This window comes from Ornithorhynchus anatinus, chromosome 11 (genome assembly GCF_004115215.2).
Source record: "Ornithorhynchus anatinus isolate Pmale09 chromosome 11, mOrnAna1.pri.v4, whole genome shotgun sequence".
In the NCBI taxonomy this organism is placed as follows: domain Eukaryota; kingdom Metazoa; phylum Chordata; class Mammalia; order Monotremata; family Ornithorhynchidae; genus Ornithorhynchus; species Ornithorhynchus anatinus.
In genome coordinates this window covers 20,931,395-20,947,607 of record NC_041738.1, presented here as the reverse complement: position 1 = coordinate 20,947,607, position 16,213 = coordinate 20,931,395, and the positions used below count along the sequence as shown (strand labels likewise).

At 44.2% G+C, this 16,213-nt stretch overlaps 1 long non-coding RNA gene across 1 annotated transcript; it reads left to right on the top strand.

Moving 5' to 3' along the window:
• The first annotated feature begins 240 nt into the window (after positions 1–240).
• Positions 241–9,017, top strand: LOC114815093. Its single transcript, XR_003762873.1, has 2 exons — positions 241–320; positions 8,862–9,017. It is a non-coding gene; the product is annotated as an uncharacterized LOC114815093 (long non-coding RNA).
• The last annotated feature ends 7,196 nt before the right edge of the window (positions 9,018–16,213 follow it).

The window sequence follows — 16,213 nt, the reverse complement described above, 5'->3', positions numbered from 1 at the left end:
GCAGGATAGGCAAGATAGTCAAGATTGGGGCACAGTGAGCAAGCTGGTACAAGAGAAACAAAGTGTGAAGGCTGAGTAGTAGTAGAACAGAAATAAGGTAAGAGGTAACAAGCTGACTGAGTGCTTTAAAGTCAATGATAAGGAGATTCTGTTTGATGTGGAGCTGGATAGCAATCACTTGAGGTTCTTAAGGAGTGGGGAAACATGGACTGATTTTTTTTTTAATTTTTTTTTTTTTTAGAAAAGTGACCTGGGCAGCAGAGTGAAGTGGACTGGAGTTGGGAGAGACAGGAGGCAAGGAGATCAGTTGAGGAGGCAAGGTGGGAGACAATAACTGCTTGGATGGGCATAGTAGTAGTTTGAATGGAGAAGAGTAGTAGCAGTTTGGATGGAAAGGAAAGGGCAGATTTAGGGATGTCGTGACAGTTGAACCAACAGGATTTGGTGACAGATTGAATATGTGCACTATATGAAACAGGTGAGTCAAGGATAATGACAAGGTTACAGGCTTGCGAAATAGGGAGGGTGGTGGTATTGTCAATAGTGATGGAAAGACATGGGAACGATAGGGTTTTGGTGGGAATATAAGGAGTTCTGTTTTAGACAAGTTTAGTTTGAGGTGTTGGCAGGATATCTCGGTAGAGATTCCTTGAAGGCTGCAAGAAATGCAAGACTGTAGAGAAGGAAAGAGGTCAGGGCTGGAGAGGTGAATTTGAGAATCATCTGCTTAAAAGACATTAGTTGAGAAGAGCAAAAATTGTGAGCTGGAGTATACTGGGAGATGGGAGTGGAAAAGTAAGGAGGCTCAATAAAACCAATAAACACTTTTTTCCTGGCCTCCTCTCCCCCAGGAAGTTAATAGGGAGTAAAGTGTGATGAATCTATATTCTTTGTTATTCTCCTGGAGCATTTTGGTTCCTTGTCCCTGAGTGGGTGGTTGTGTGGCTATTTGCACAGTACAATCACTTTGGAAAGTCTGCCTAAGGGAAGCACTGGCAGATCTAGAAATGGATTTTGCAGGAATGGGGAGAGTCTGTTCCCATTTAAGAACAGGTTAAACAAGTATCTGTGCTATTTGGGGTTAGGTTGAGAGAAGAGGGAGAGATATCCTGGAGGTAGCCTGAATAACCTTAATGACCTCTAATGGTCCTTTAGAGTGAAGGAGTGGTTGACTCCCTTCCCCTCTTCCTCTACCCCACTGTAGGTTGTCATTTCTCCCCATGGTATTTGTTGAATGCTATTGTGTTCAGAGGGCTGTACTAAGCATAGAAGAGAGAAAAGCAAGAGTTAAAGGCTGCCCTCCAAGAGTTTCCAGTCAAATGGGAAAGATAGGCAGACACAAATGATTTACAAATAGTGCAAATGGGGAAAAGAAAAACACTCCATCTGTTGATAGCAGGAGTATAGCAAGAAAATGCATAAATAAATTAATATAAATTAATTTTGAATGACATATTCAGAAGGATGAAGTTTAGGAAGTGCTAAGAATAGGTGTGACATGGAAATGACAAGTGAAGGTGGAGAAGCAGTGTGGTACAGTGGAAAGAGCACGGGCTTGACAGTCAGAGGTGATGGGGTCTAACCCCGGCTCTCACTTGTCAGCAGTGTGACTTTAGGCAAGTCACCTGACTTCTCTATGCCTCAGTTACCTCATCTGTAAAATGGGGATTAAGACTGTGAGCCCCATGTGAGACAACCTGATTACCTTGTATACCCCCCAGCACTTAGAACAGTGCTCGGCACATAGTGAGCACTTAACAAATACCATCTTATTATTATTATTGTTGTATTGTTATTAATTGAGGGAGGCCTCCTGGAGGAGATGGGTTTTCTGGAAGAGTATTGAAGATGTAAAGTAAGGTAATCTGGCCCATCTCCTTCTCCTTCTCCTTCTCTTTCCCTTTCTCCTTTTCTTCCTCCTTTTTCTCCTCCTCCTCTTCCCTCTTCTGTCCTCCTCTTCCCTCTTCTGTCCTCCTTCTCTTTATCCTCTTTCTACTTCTCTTCCTCCTCCTCCCCTGGCTTCTCCAGAATAACTAGAAATGAAACCAGGCTACTGAGGACCGAAGGATGATAGGGTAAAAAGAGTTGGTAAGGAAGGGTAGATGGCCAGGGGAAAAAGGTGGCCCAACCTGACGCAAGTAGAGACCATCCCCTGACTGCAGAAGAGGCAGACGGAACAGGTCTGTTTTCCTCAGAAGTTCTCCACTCCTGTCAGAAGGCAGTCACTGGAGACATCTGGCCTCACTCTAACAGCCTCCAACCATCAACCTCTTCACTATGACTGCTGGGAACTAAAAATAACCCCATGGGGATGGGGTGGAGACAGGCTCAGGCACTTGTTTAGAAGAGGTTGAGAGGAGGTGAACTTGGACTGAGACAGGGAGGGGACAGGAAGGTTTTTGCTCTGTGCTGGCCAGGGCCAGAGTCAGTTGGAATTAAAACAGTGACAATGTGGAAACAGGCACAGGTCTTCTCCCACCCCACCCCACCCCAGCTCACAGTCTTGGTCTCCCTCAAACTAATCTACTCACTGGGGCTTGTTCTTGTCTTTCCTGCTGCTGACCCCCAGCTCCCACCAGGAACCTGCTGCCCTTTCTGGCAGTCCACTCCTCTCCCCATTTCCAAAGCCCTGCTCGAATCACACGTCCTCCAGGAGACCTTCCTGAAGCAATTTCTCATCTTGCCACCCTGCCTCATTTCAACTGTCATTTCAGTACTTGTATGATGACACTTGGGCCCTAAAGCACTCTCCCTCTTACTTAGACTATGGGAGAGAGACTGTCTGACCACATTATAATAATGATGGTATTTGTTTAGTGCTTACTATGTTCCAAGCACTGTTCTAAGCACTGGGGTAGATATAAGGTAATCAGGTTGTCCCATGTAGGGCTCACAGTTTTAATCTGCATTTTACAGATGAGGGAACTGAGGCCCAGAGAAGTTAAGTGACTTGCCCAAGATCACACAGCAGACAAGTGGCGGAGCCAGGATTAGAACCCATGTTCTCTGACTCCCAAGCCAGTGCTTTTGCCACTAAGCCATGCTGATTCTTGAACGCACTCCAGCACTTAGTTCAGTGTTTGGGAAATAATGCTTAAATACTACTAGTATTAGTATTCTTATTTATTAGTATTACTACTTCTATTACTATTAGTATGATCATTCTTAAGAACTCCCAGTTCCAACATAGTACATAGTATAGTGGGGATCAATCAATGTTATTTATTGAACACTTACTATGTGCAGAGAACTGCACTAAACAGTTATCCATAATTATAATAATTGTGGGATATGTGAAGTGCTTACTATGTGCCAAGCACTGTTCTAAGCTCTGGGGTTAATACAAGGTAATCAAGTTGGACACAGTCTTTGTGCCTCATGGGGCTCACAATCTTGATCCCCATTTCACAGATGAAGTAACCGAGGCACAGAGAAGTTAAGAGACTTGCAAAAGGCCACACAGCAGACATGTGGCAAAGATGGGATTAGAACCCACAACCTCTGGCTCCCAGGCCTGGGCTCTAGAGCAATCAATCACTTATCACCGCATATTCATTCATTCAATAGTATCTATTGAGCGCTTACTATGTGCAGAACACTGTACTAAACGCTTGGAACATACAATTTGGCAACAGATAGGGACAATCCCTGCCCATTGATGGGCTTACAGTCTCATCTTGTATATATATGCATCTGTCATTTTTCTATTTATTTATATTAATGTCTGCCTCCCCCTCTAGACTGTGAACTTGTTGTGGGCAGGAATATGTCTGTTGTTATATTGTAGTCTCCCAAGCACTTAGAACAGTGCTTTGCACACAGAAAGCACTCAATAAATACAATTGAATGAATGAATGAATGAACTTATCAGTCACTTATCATTTACTTATCAATCAATCAATAGTATTCAGTGCAGAGCACTGTTCTAAGTGCTTGAGAGAGTAAAGCATAAGAGAATAAGCATACATGTTTTCTGCCCATAATGCATTTATACTCTAGAGAATGATCTTGGAGAACAGAGAAGGCTTAATGTGAGAACTTAATAGAGATCATAATAATAGCACATGGGAATAATACTTTGCTTCAATTTTGGAACTCCTCAATTTATTTTAGTACCTGTCTCACCTGAAAGACTGAAAGCTCCTTGCAAGGAAGAGTCATTCCTACTTATTCTACTATACTCTCCCAAGCACTTGATACTATACTCTGCACAGACCAGGTACTCAATAAAGGTGATTGATTGATTGAAGAGGAGATGACAGACCTGCAAGAAAATGTCAGAGTCCCACTAATGGACTCTAGTAAAGTGATAGAGATTCCATTTGGTCAGATTATTTCCAGAAATTACTGGAACAGCTATCTTGCCCCTGAGAAACTGCATTTTTTCACTCTTTACAAGGATATGGTTTCCTAGCATGGGAACCCCAGCTCTAAGCTCCCATCAAGTGTTCAAGTTGATTTGCGGGAGAATGGGATGATGATCTTATAATAGCTACTAGAGTCCCTGATTTAATGCAGCTGTTAGGAATTAGCCGGGACTCCATCGAAAGCTTCCCAGCCACTTATAATAAAAGGATAATAAATCATTGCCTGCATTTTCTGGCATTTATGATTCTATTAGAAACACAAGACCAGATTCAACTGCTCTTCTTCGTTTATTTTTCATTTATTTTATTAATTCATTTTTCCCTCCTGGGGGACCCTGGTATCCCTATCTTTGGATGCCAAAGGCCAGATCAGTGGGAACTGCCTCTCCAGCATCCCCCTCTTGGGACAAAAGGGGACAGAAGGTGGGGACAGCTAAGGGGATTTACCCGAATCCCATCAGTATTCTACTCACTGACTGCTCACCCCACACACTAAGAGCAGACTACCACCCACTCCTTCTCGATCACTTCCAATTTAGTCCACGGCTTCCAGAAAAGGAATGGCTTCATTGTGTTCTTCTAATAATAATAATCTTATTTAAGTGCTTATTATGTGTCGAGCATAGTTCTAAGTGCAGAGGTAGATACAAGTTAGGTTGAGCACAACCTCTATCCCAACATGGGGCTTACAGTTGGCACACAGGCTACATAGCTGGCATTTGGCAGAGCCAGGATTTAGAGTCCAGGGCCCCTGACTCCCTAGCCCAGGCTTTTTCCAGAAGGCCATGCTGCTTCTTGTAGATAAAGCCCACTATCCTTCCGGACAGAGTGTGGGGGTTTTTTGTTGTTTGTTTTTTTTTTAAAAAGGTATTTGTTAAACACTTTACTATTTGTCAGGCACTGTATTAACCTCTGGGGTACATACAAGATAATCAGATTGGACACAGTCCATGTCATTCATTCATTCAATCGTATATATTGAGCGCTTACTGTGTGCAGAGTACTCTACTAAGTGCTTGGAATGTACAATTCGGCAACAGAGAAAATCCCTGCCCAACAACAGGATGACAGTCTATAACGGGGAGACAGATAACAAAACAAAACAACTAGACAGGCATTAATAGCAGCAAAATACATAAATAGAATTATAGATATATTCATATAATAAAATAAATAGAATATTAAATATGTACAAATATATACAAGTGTTGTGGGGCAGAAAAGGGATAGAGCAGAAGGAGGGAGTAGGGGCGATGGGGAGGGGAAGAGGAGCAGAGGGAAAGGGAGAGCTCAGCCTGGGAAGGCCTCCTGGAGGAGGTGAGCTTTCAGTAGGGCTTTGAAGAGGGGAAGAGAGTTAGTTTGGTGCATGTGAGGAGGGAGGGTATTCCAAGTCAGCAGTAGGACATGGGCCAGGGTTTGACAGCAGGAAAGGAGAGAATGAGGAACAGTGAGGAGGTTAGCAGCAGAGGAGCAGAGTGTATGGGGTGGGCTGTAGAAGGAGAGAATGGAGGTGAGGTAGGAGGGGGCAAGGGGATGGACAGCTTTGAAGTCAAGAGTGAGGAGTTTTTGCTTCTTGTGAAGGTTGATAGGTAACCACTGGAGGTTTTTGAGGAGGGGAGTGACATGTTCAGAGCATTTCTGTAGAAAGATAACCCGGGCAGCGGAGTGAAGTATAGACTGAAGTGGGGAGAGACAGGAGGATAGGAGATCAGAGAGGGGGCTGATGCAATAATCCAGTAGGGATATTATGAGATTTTGACCTGGACCTTGTTGCTGTCCATTGAGATAGCCCCCTTTTCCTCAGAAAGGCAAAGCATTCCTCATTTAATAAGAAGAGCCTATTATCCCCAGGTTACTGGTGAGCAAACCTAGATTGGAGAACTGGAGTTGAGGGAAGGAAAGGATTAATGTTGAGATGTCCTGATAGGGGAGGTTCCCTGTTTTTAGAAGGTTCAGTGCCACATGTAAAGGTAAATAAAGTGGACTGTACATACATAATGCAGAGACTTGCTGGAGCTAGTTAACAATTGACAAGGAACCCCAAGGAGAGATAGGAGGGGTAACCACCTATAAACTGGCATGCCTTCACCAAAGGACCGGACACATGCAGTGGCAGAGATGATGATTTTTCCATAGCTAGAGATTTATTTAAGTAGTCTTGCCAAGTGTATGTAGCATACACTAATCCTGTGCTGTAGATTGTGTGGGCAGAGAAAGAAGTGACCAACATCACTCTGACCCCCGTGCAACGCTCACGCGAACTGTGTGGAATGCAATGTGAGCCTTGGTGTCAGGCAGTAAGGTTTTCTACAGGATCATTCTTTGGAGTGCCCTGCCCTGCTGAGGGACAAGGGTCTGCTGCTGGGTAACCCAGGCCATAAACTCTATTTCTGTCAGATGCTGCCTACTGTTGGATAACTTAGAGCTGTGCTAGGCCAGTCCTTGAACACCACTAGCAACACTTGTGGATGGGGAACAAGGTAGGAGTCGTCTGGGGTAGGGATGTGATAAGAATCAGGCATCAGAGATCTCTGGTTCGTCTCTCTCTCCCCTCACTGTTGGAGCCCACTAAGTCAGCGGGCGTGCTCCCACCAGCCTTCCGGAGAGTGCAGCGAGAGTCTGCCGCTGTGTCATTTTCCAGATTACCTCTTGCCTGTAAACTGATCAGAGATGGCCTGGAAACCGCTGAGGGAGAATAAAGGCAGAAACCTGCGTGGCTGTTTTTAGAGTCAATTTTCTGACTATATAACTGCACTTTAAAATTAAATTTGCTAAAGGCACTTCAAGTGCTTTCCTTGCTAACACTTCATTACAAGGTACTTATCAGTAATAAATCCGAAGCACTGACTTTTTTTTCTTTGGCTTGGAACAAATAAAGCCACCTGTCTACCTCCTACCACTTTTTGTTCCTGGGGTGGAGGAAGTTTGGAGATGAAAGGGATTAGCGATGCCATGAAAGCCAAATGATTATTAATGAATTATCTTAAGTAAAAACTGAAAAAGCATGCTGAACTTTTCAAGGGTTCATCTCGCATAAGGCGCGGGAGCATAAACAAGTCAAATGAGATTTCTTCTTTCTTTTTTAAAAGGCAAATATATCCTTGCCCCCCAGAGTCCCAAGGAGGTATGACTGCTTTGACTGTTCCCAGACGTTGTTTTAGCAGTTCAAGGACCAAACAAAAAACCAGTGCGAAAACCAATCTGTTTCAATGTATTTATAGCTGATTATTCTGCCTGAAGAATGGAGGCAGAAGGATGAGCGTGTGTATTAGGGTTTAGATGTGTGAGATGATTGGGGAAGCAGCGTGGCTTAATGAATAGAGCTCAGGCCTAGGAGTCAGAAGGACTTGGGTTCTAATCCTGGTGACTTCACTTCTCTGGGCCTCAGTTACCTCATATGTAAAATAGGGATTAAGACTGTAAGACTCTTGTGGCAACTTCGACCCCTCCCATCCCCTAACTGTAGGGGTTCCTCAAGGGTTAATTCTTGGTCGCCTTCTGTTCTCCATCTATACTCACTCCATCGGTGAACTCATTCGCTCCCACGGCTTCAACTATCATCTTTACGCAGATGACACCCAAATCTACATCTCCTCCCTGGTTCTCTCCCCCTCCCTCCAGGCTCGTGTTCCCTCCTGCCTTCAGGACATCTTCACCTGGATGTCCGCCCACCACCTAAACTTCAACAAGTCCAAGACTGAGCTCCTTATCTTCCCTCCCAAACCCCGTCCTCTCCCTGACTTTCCCGTCACTGTGGATGGCACTACCATCCTTCCCGTCTCACAAGCCCACCACCTTGGTGTCATCCTTTACTCTGCTCTCTCATTCACCTCACACATCTAATATATCACCAAAACCCGCCAGTCTCACCTTTACAGCATCGCTAAGATCCGCCCTGTCCTCTCCATCCAAACTGCCACCTTTCTGGCATTCAGACTTTTGAAGAACATTCTAAATATCTACTTCTCCAGGACACTTCGAAAATGTAGCAAAAGTGGAAACATTTTCGCCAGCTGCCAGTTTAGTTAAGACGTAGAGGACCAAGTGAGTGAATTTAGCTCTCAAATAGCTGTTGTCATGAAAGGTTTGGTTGGCAGCCCAAGAGGAAGCTAGTAGGTAAAATGGTTTGGAATTATTTGTGGATTTCAATGTTCTCTGTCCCCAGTGACCGCAGATAATTGAGAGTTAGCAGTGCCCACACCAAACTGCCAACTTCTCCCTATTCTCCCGATGCCCTCCCTCACAGTGCTGGCAGTTATAACGCTGCCCGGGATCCAGGGTAGAAACAAGCTCTGTCAGAATGGCAGACTTGGATTTGTGAGCGATGCCAGGCACCCTGCAAATCATCACACTGATATTCCTGTTACAGCCTGGTATATGTGCTGGTGCTCATTTGCATAACAATTACATGCATTAGGAAGGCTACTGATTGGAGAATCTGCTGCCAAATTATGATGGCTTTAGAATGAAGCTGTCTTTACTGTCTCCAAACAGCTGCTGGTGGTATGCTGTGGCCCTTCATCACTGGGCAGAGAAGAACAGACCATGGACTGTCATCCCACCCTTCCCCCCAATTCTGACACAAGCCACCTCTGAGATTTCTCCAAAGGACTGATCAGAAGATCCCAAATAAAATAATAATAACAATGATGGTATTTGTTAAGTGCTTACTCTATGCCAAGAACTGTTGTAAGCGCTGGGGTAGATACAAGGTAAGCAGGTCGTCCCAAGTGGGACTCACAGGCTTCATCCCCATTTGGCAGATGAGGTAACTGAGGCCCAGAGAAGTTAAGGGGCTTGTCTAAAGTCATGCAGCTGACAAGTGGCAGAGTTGGGATTAGAACCCCACCCAGTCTTTTGAGACTTCGAGCCTGAATTTCCAACTTCCAGTTTCCAGACTTACATCCATCAGTCCATCAATAAATGGTATTTATTAAGGGCTTACTATGTGCAGAGCAGCATACTGAGTGCTTGGAGCATACAATACAATAGAGTAGGTAGATCCAATTCCTGTCCACTGGGACATTACAGGCTAGAGGGGGAGACAGACATTAAAATAATTTACCAAGAGGGGAGATAGCAGGAAAAAAGATATGTACATAAGCATAGTGATCACAGTGTGATCACAAAATCATCTTAGGGAAAAGAATTTTGCTGGTAGCTCAGTGACAGTGGTATAATGTAAGGGATCTTTTACGTTTCTTAAAAGATAACTGGGATGTCGAGTTTTGGGTTCTGGATGGGGCCTAGAGGCGCTTACGTTACTGATGGGGAATCTGAGATTGTTGAAGCAGTCAACCATGTTTAAGGAACAGCTGCTGTGGGAAAAACACTGTAGGGTTTTAGAAGAGGAAGATTTGGTCCCTGCCCTCGAGGGACTTACCATCCAATTAAATATATGATACTGAAGGGGAAGCTAAGAATTTAGATTCGAGTACCAACAGAGACAAGAATCAAATAATCTGGAAATGGGTTGAAAGAGCCAGGGTTCTCAAAGGACAAAGATATATAAATGGGCTTATAGTGTGTGGGATCATTTAAACTTAAAGAACTAAGAATCAGAGATGGAAGCTATGGATTACTTGGGAATGTTGAACCACAGGGGTTCTCTGAAGCACTTGGATTCTACCCCAGTCCACTGGCCGCTGCAATTTCCTATCCAAAACTGAAATGAAGAGAATTTCAATAAGGAATCTTGGGCTATTAACTGAACCTTAGTGTTTCTGTTGTTAACTCAGAGATTTGGTTACCATCACATTTTCACTTTCTCCTTCTTTTCTTGGTGACTCTGTGACAAGAGAGACAGAGGTAAGTGGCCACAGCATTCTGGAATACCCCTAGGAGTCTCAGAATGCAATAGGATCTGACTGAAGGTGTAACGAGCAGGCTTTGAGCCTTTTTGGTCTATTTGTTGTGTTAGGTTTTGGTGTTTCATCATTTTTGGTATTTCTGTCTCCAAACCCTTCTACCCACTTAAACTCTTAGATTGTGAGCCCCACAAGAACAGGGACCATGTCTAATTCCTACCTGCTTAGTCTCTCCCAGTGCTCAAATAATGCTGTTCACACAACTAAGTGCTTAAAAATGCAAATATTACTACCTCCTCTACTACTGCTCCAGCCAGGATATAGTTGTCAAATGTCACTGAGTCTCTTCAGACCCATGGCAACTCTATGGACACACATTCTCCAGAACATCCCATCTTCATCTGCTGTTGTTGTGGTATGTAGTCCATAGAGTTTTCTTGGTAAAAAATATGGAAGTGGTTTACCATTGCCTTCTTCCACACAGTAAAACCTTGAGTCTCTGTTATGTCTTTGATCAACATTTTGATCACTTGGTCATCTGCCTATGACTCTTTCCCATGCTACTCCTGCCCAGCAGAGGTGAATTTACTTTGACTGACACTTCAGCTTTCAACTTTCCATTATGGGTAAGCCTGGCGAGACAGAATGTCTCTCAATGGCATAGCTCTAAGCTTCATCAACATATGCAAACCCTCCTGCCACGATAAGGTGTTGATTCACAGGAGAGAGGACAAAGTTATCTGGGTATTTAAAATGAACAAGAGCAGCAAAGTAGGCTGACTAATTCAACCTAATGGTAATAATAATCATAATATTTCTGAAGTGCTTACTATGTGCAAAAAACAGGTCTAAGCCGTGGGGTAGATAAGGAGTAATCAAGTCAGACCCAGTCCCTGTCTCACATGGGTCTCACAGTTTAAAGGGGAGGGTGAACAAGTAGTTAATTCTCATTTTAGAGATGAGGAAACTGAGGCATGAGAAGTTAAATTAAGGTCACACAGCAGACAGGTGGCTGAGCCCGGATTAAAACTCAGATGCCCTGATGCCCAGGACTGTGCTCACTTCACTAGGCCATACTTCTTCTCAACCTTGTAGCCCTAATTTTGAGAGATTTGCAAACTTCTCTAAATTTGCACAGGATAGGCCTCAAAAATATGAGCCAGTCCTGGATATACCAGGATATTTGACCATTTGGTGATGTCTGTTAGGAGCCTGAAATCCTGCTGTACCTTTCATAACAGTAATAATAATGGTAATAATAATGATTGTGTTATTTATTAAGCTCTTACTTTGTGCCAAGCACTATACTAAGCACTGTGCTAGATACAAGATAAGCAGGTCCCACATGAGGCTCACAGACTCAGTAGGAGGCAGAATAGATATTGAACCCCCATCTTGAAGATGAGGTAACTAAGACCCAGAGAAGTTAACTGAATCGCTCAAGGTCACTCAGCAGACAAATGGTGGAGCTGAGATAAAGACTCAGGTCCTCTGACTCCCAGACTCATGCTCTTTCCACTAGACCATGCTGTTTTCATGTTCTTCATCATTTATATTATTGCTCATCTTCCCTTATGAATCTATCACCAACCATGTCCCCACCTTATTCTTGGATTATGAGCCCCCTTGGGACTTCATCTCTGAACTTCTTTCCCAGGGCTTAATACAGTGTCTTCCCCATAGTAAGCTTAATTAATATTAATGCACCTGCTACTACTCTTACTCCTCCTATTACTAATATTATTAGTAGCAAGCAGCATGGAGTAATGGATAGAGCACAGGTCTGGGAGTCAGACGATCATGGGTTTTAATTCTGGCTCCTCCACATGTCTGCTGTGTGACCTTGGACAAGTCACTTCACTTCTCCGTGCCTCAGTTACCTCACCTGTAAAATGGGGATCGAGACAGTGAGCCCCACCTCGGAGAGGGACTGTGTCCAAGCCAATTTGCACGTATCCACCCGAGTGCTTAGTACAGTGCCTGGCACATATTGAGCACTTAAAAAATATCACAATTAGGGCCAATGAAGCACTGTGGCGTTCCTTCCTGCCAAAGAGCATGTAGGCACAAGTGAGACACTGAGAAAGAAGATTTGGTGCAATTTTCCTTCCTGTGACTGAAGTAACTGAGGAGGAGGAAAAAGGAATAGCGATTCTTAGGGTGAAGGGTGGCAAGCATTGATTCCAGGAAATCCCCCATCCCATTTTCCCCCTGGATGGTTAGGGATTGTTTTCTCTTCCATCGTCCTTTTTTTAAAAGCTTCAGGTAAAGTCATGTTTTTATTAATATTAATAAACTTGCATAAAGTGATAATTTCCTCCATCACTTTCCTAATTAGCTCTATTGAATTGGGAGGCTCATCTGCACAGATAATGAATCCCCGGGTGTCCCACTCAGCTTTGCGAGGGAAGTTGAGAAAGAGGAGGGAAGACAGGAACGATGGGAAAGCTGCAGCTCCCATGAGCCTGTCAGAGCAAGAAACTTGAGCCTCAGCTGCCCTCGCTTCCTGCCCCAGAACTGGAGGACCCTTGGGATCCAGGCCTGAGATGCCAAAGCAGCAGGACCTGCTGCCCTCTGGATCCTGAAGCACTTTTCGGACATCCTGGCACCCATCTGGGGTCCTAGATCAGGTTAAGTGGTCCCTAAAATCCACTCTCTGCTACAGGATGTGGGCACATCTACACATTCTAGAGGCCCCCCAGGATGATGAAATGACTTCTGCCTCTCCACGCCCTCAGTCACGGGTTTCTGTAGGAGGTGGGAAATTCTACAAGTTGCAGACACAGTGGCAGATTCCACTCTTTGGTTCAATATCTTTTGGCAACCTCCCTTCAGCCAAAAAAGGGTAACTGGTCCGACAACCCCAGTGTCTCAGAAGCGCTCTTCTCATTCCTGCCAGGGTGATATCCACCAACGGGCTTCCCCTAGAGGCTCCCAGAACCAGTCTCCTGCCTGGCATTTGCCTGGGATGTCATCAATTTTCATTCCACGTCGGCTTTAAAGACCGGGAGCGAAGTTAGATTATCAGTGACATTTTCTCAGTGGAGAGATTGCTTGGATCATATATTTGTATTCATTTTCATAAGTGCAATATACAAGCCACTAATAGAACAAAATCTACTAATTAAATTTCACTCAATAATGCATTTTTCACCTTAGATTAGCTGAATGTCCTTGTACATTTCTGCCAGCAAAGTGCTAATAATGCCTTATTTATCTTATAAATGGATTCCGTTAGGCTTATCATTAAATTTGAGATATTAACAAGCATCAGTGAGCTGAAAGTGACAGCATGGTAAATACTTTCAGAGAACTGCAAACCACAGTCCCCTTTTCTCCTTCCTTTATTTTTTTTAAAAAAAGGATGTATTCCGCGTAGGGCACGTTAACAAGAGTCCTTGATGAATCTCCTTCAGTAATATCAATAATATTGACGGTCTACTGTGTGCAGAGCACTGTACTTGCTATTTGTGGATGATTGGGCTGGCAGAGCACTATATTGAGCACCTACTAAAATGCAGTTCGCTGACCTGGGCACCTACTATTCTCGGGGCACTATACTGAATGCCCTGAGTAAGCACTTGGAATATATGACAAAACTTAAAGACACTATCTCTGTCCTCAAGGAGTCTATATTCAAATCTGGGAGATAGACATGAACTTCCTAAAGACAGTAGAAAAAGGAATAGACTGTAGACCAGACTGTGAATTCCTCTACACTGTAAGCTAATTAGAGTACAGCCCTGGGAGTCAGGTGGTGATGGGTTCTAATCCTGACTCCACCACTTGTCTGCGGTGTGACCTTGTGCAAGTGACTCAACTCTTCTATGCCTCAGTTATCTGTAAAATGGGGATTGAGACTGTGAACCCCAGTGGGACAGGGACTGTGTCTAACCCGATTTGCTTGTATCCACCCCAACGCTTAGTACAGTGCCTGGCACAGAGTAAGCACTTAAATACCATAATTATAATTATTTTATTATGTGGACAGAGGGCATGTTTGCCAACTCTACTGTACTGTACTTTCCCAGGTGCTTAGTACAGTGCTCTGCACATAGTAAGCACTCAATAAATACCATCGATGATGAATGAGAACATTGATTCAAATTTAAAAAATAAAAAATAAGCCAATAAATACCAAGTAAATAGATATTCAATAGGTGCTGTAGTAGGAGATGGAATGACACGAGCAGGAAGCAGCCAATGACACGAGCAGGAAGCAGCCAGACTAAAAGTTCCTGATCCCCCAAGCCTGGGAGGATTTACTGTGACTCCTTCTCTTCTACCTGGATGGAGGACTTGTTAGTTCTCCTTGGGGGGGAGGGGGAGCCCAAGTTTCCTCTTATCTCTCTGGCTGTTCATTCTCAGTCTCTTTTGCAGGCTCCTCCTCTGCTTCCCACCCCCTAACTGTGGGGGTCCCTCAAGGTTCAGTCTGGGTCCCCTTCTATTCTCCATCTACACCCAGTCCCTTGGAGAACTCATTCACTCCCATGGCTTCAACTACCACTGCTAGACAGACAATATCCAAATCTATGTTCCTAACCCTGATTCTCTCTCCTTCTCTGCATTCTCGCATTTAATAATGTTGGCATTTGTTAAGCGCTTACTATGTGCCAAGCACTGTTTTAAGCGTTGAGGTAGATATAAAGTAATCACATTGTCCCACGTAGGGCTCACAGTCTTCATCCCCAATTTACAGATGAAGTAACTGAGGCACAGAGAAGACAAGTGACTTGCCCAAGGTCACACAGCTGACAAATGGCAGAGCCAGGATTAGAACCCATAATCTCTGCCTCCCAAACCCGTTCTCTTTCCATATTTCCTCCTATCTTCAAGACATCTCTACTTGGATGTCCTCCTATCACTTCAAGTTTACATCCCCAAAACAGAACTCCTTATCTTTCCACCCAAACCCTGTCCTCCCCTTGACTTTCCCATCACTGTAGACAATGCCACCATCCTTCCTGTCTCACAAGCCCACAACGTCGATGTTATCCTTGACTCCTCTCTCTCATTCACCCCAAATATTCCATCCATCACTAAATCCTTCTGGTCTCACCTTCCCAACATCACTAAAATCTGTCCTTTCCTCTCCAGCCAAACGTCTACCACTTAATCCGATCCCTCATCCCACTCCACCTGGATTATTACATCAGCCTCCTTGTTGACCTCCCGACCTCCTGTCTCTGCCCACTCCAGGCCATACTTCACTCTGTTGCCCAGATCATTTTTCTACAAAAACGTTCAGGACGTCAGCCCACACCTCAGAAAACTCCAGTGGTTGTCCAACTACCTCTGCATCAAATAAAAACTCTTCACCATTGGCTTTGAAGAACTCCACCTTCTTGCCCCCTTCTATCTCATCTCGCTACTCTCCTACAACCCAGCCCATATACTTCTCATCTCTAATGCTAATCTTCTCACTGTGCCTCAATCTATCTCTATCTCAGTCTATCTCACTGGTGACCCTTCTCCCACATCCTGCCTCTGGCCTGGAACACCCTCTCTCCTCAAATCTGACAATTGTTCTCCCTCCACTCAAAGCCTTATTAAAGGTGCATCTCCTCCAAGAGGCCTTTCCAGACTAAGCCCCTCCTTTCCTCTTCTCCCAGCCCCTTCTGCATCGCCCTGATTTGCTCCCTTGGTTCTTCCCCCTTCCCAGCCCCACAACAGTTTTGTACATATCTGTAATTTATTTATTTGTATTGATGCCTGTCTCCCTCACTCTAGACTCTAAGCTCGTTGTGGGCAGGGAATATGTCCATTTATTATTATATTGTACTCTCCCAAGCGCTTAGTACAGTGCCCTGCACACAGAAAGTACTCAGTCAATATTATTGAATGAACAATGAAAGAATGAATCCTCAGGGAAAGGTCTCTTGGGAAAGCTCTCTTGGCTTTGGCCTTCGCTTGCATCTACCTCCCCTCGCACCAGGCTGAAGGTGATGCAAAAAAAACTCTTGAGTCAGTTACATTTTTCTTCTTGCCTCTCCTCTCCTCCTACACATTCAGCTTCTCTTCATTAGGCAGAGGAAGCTA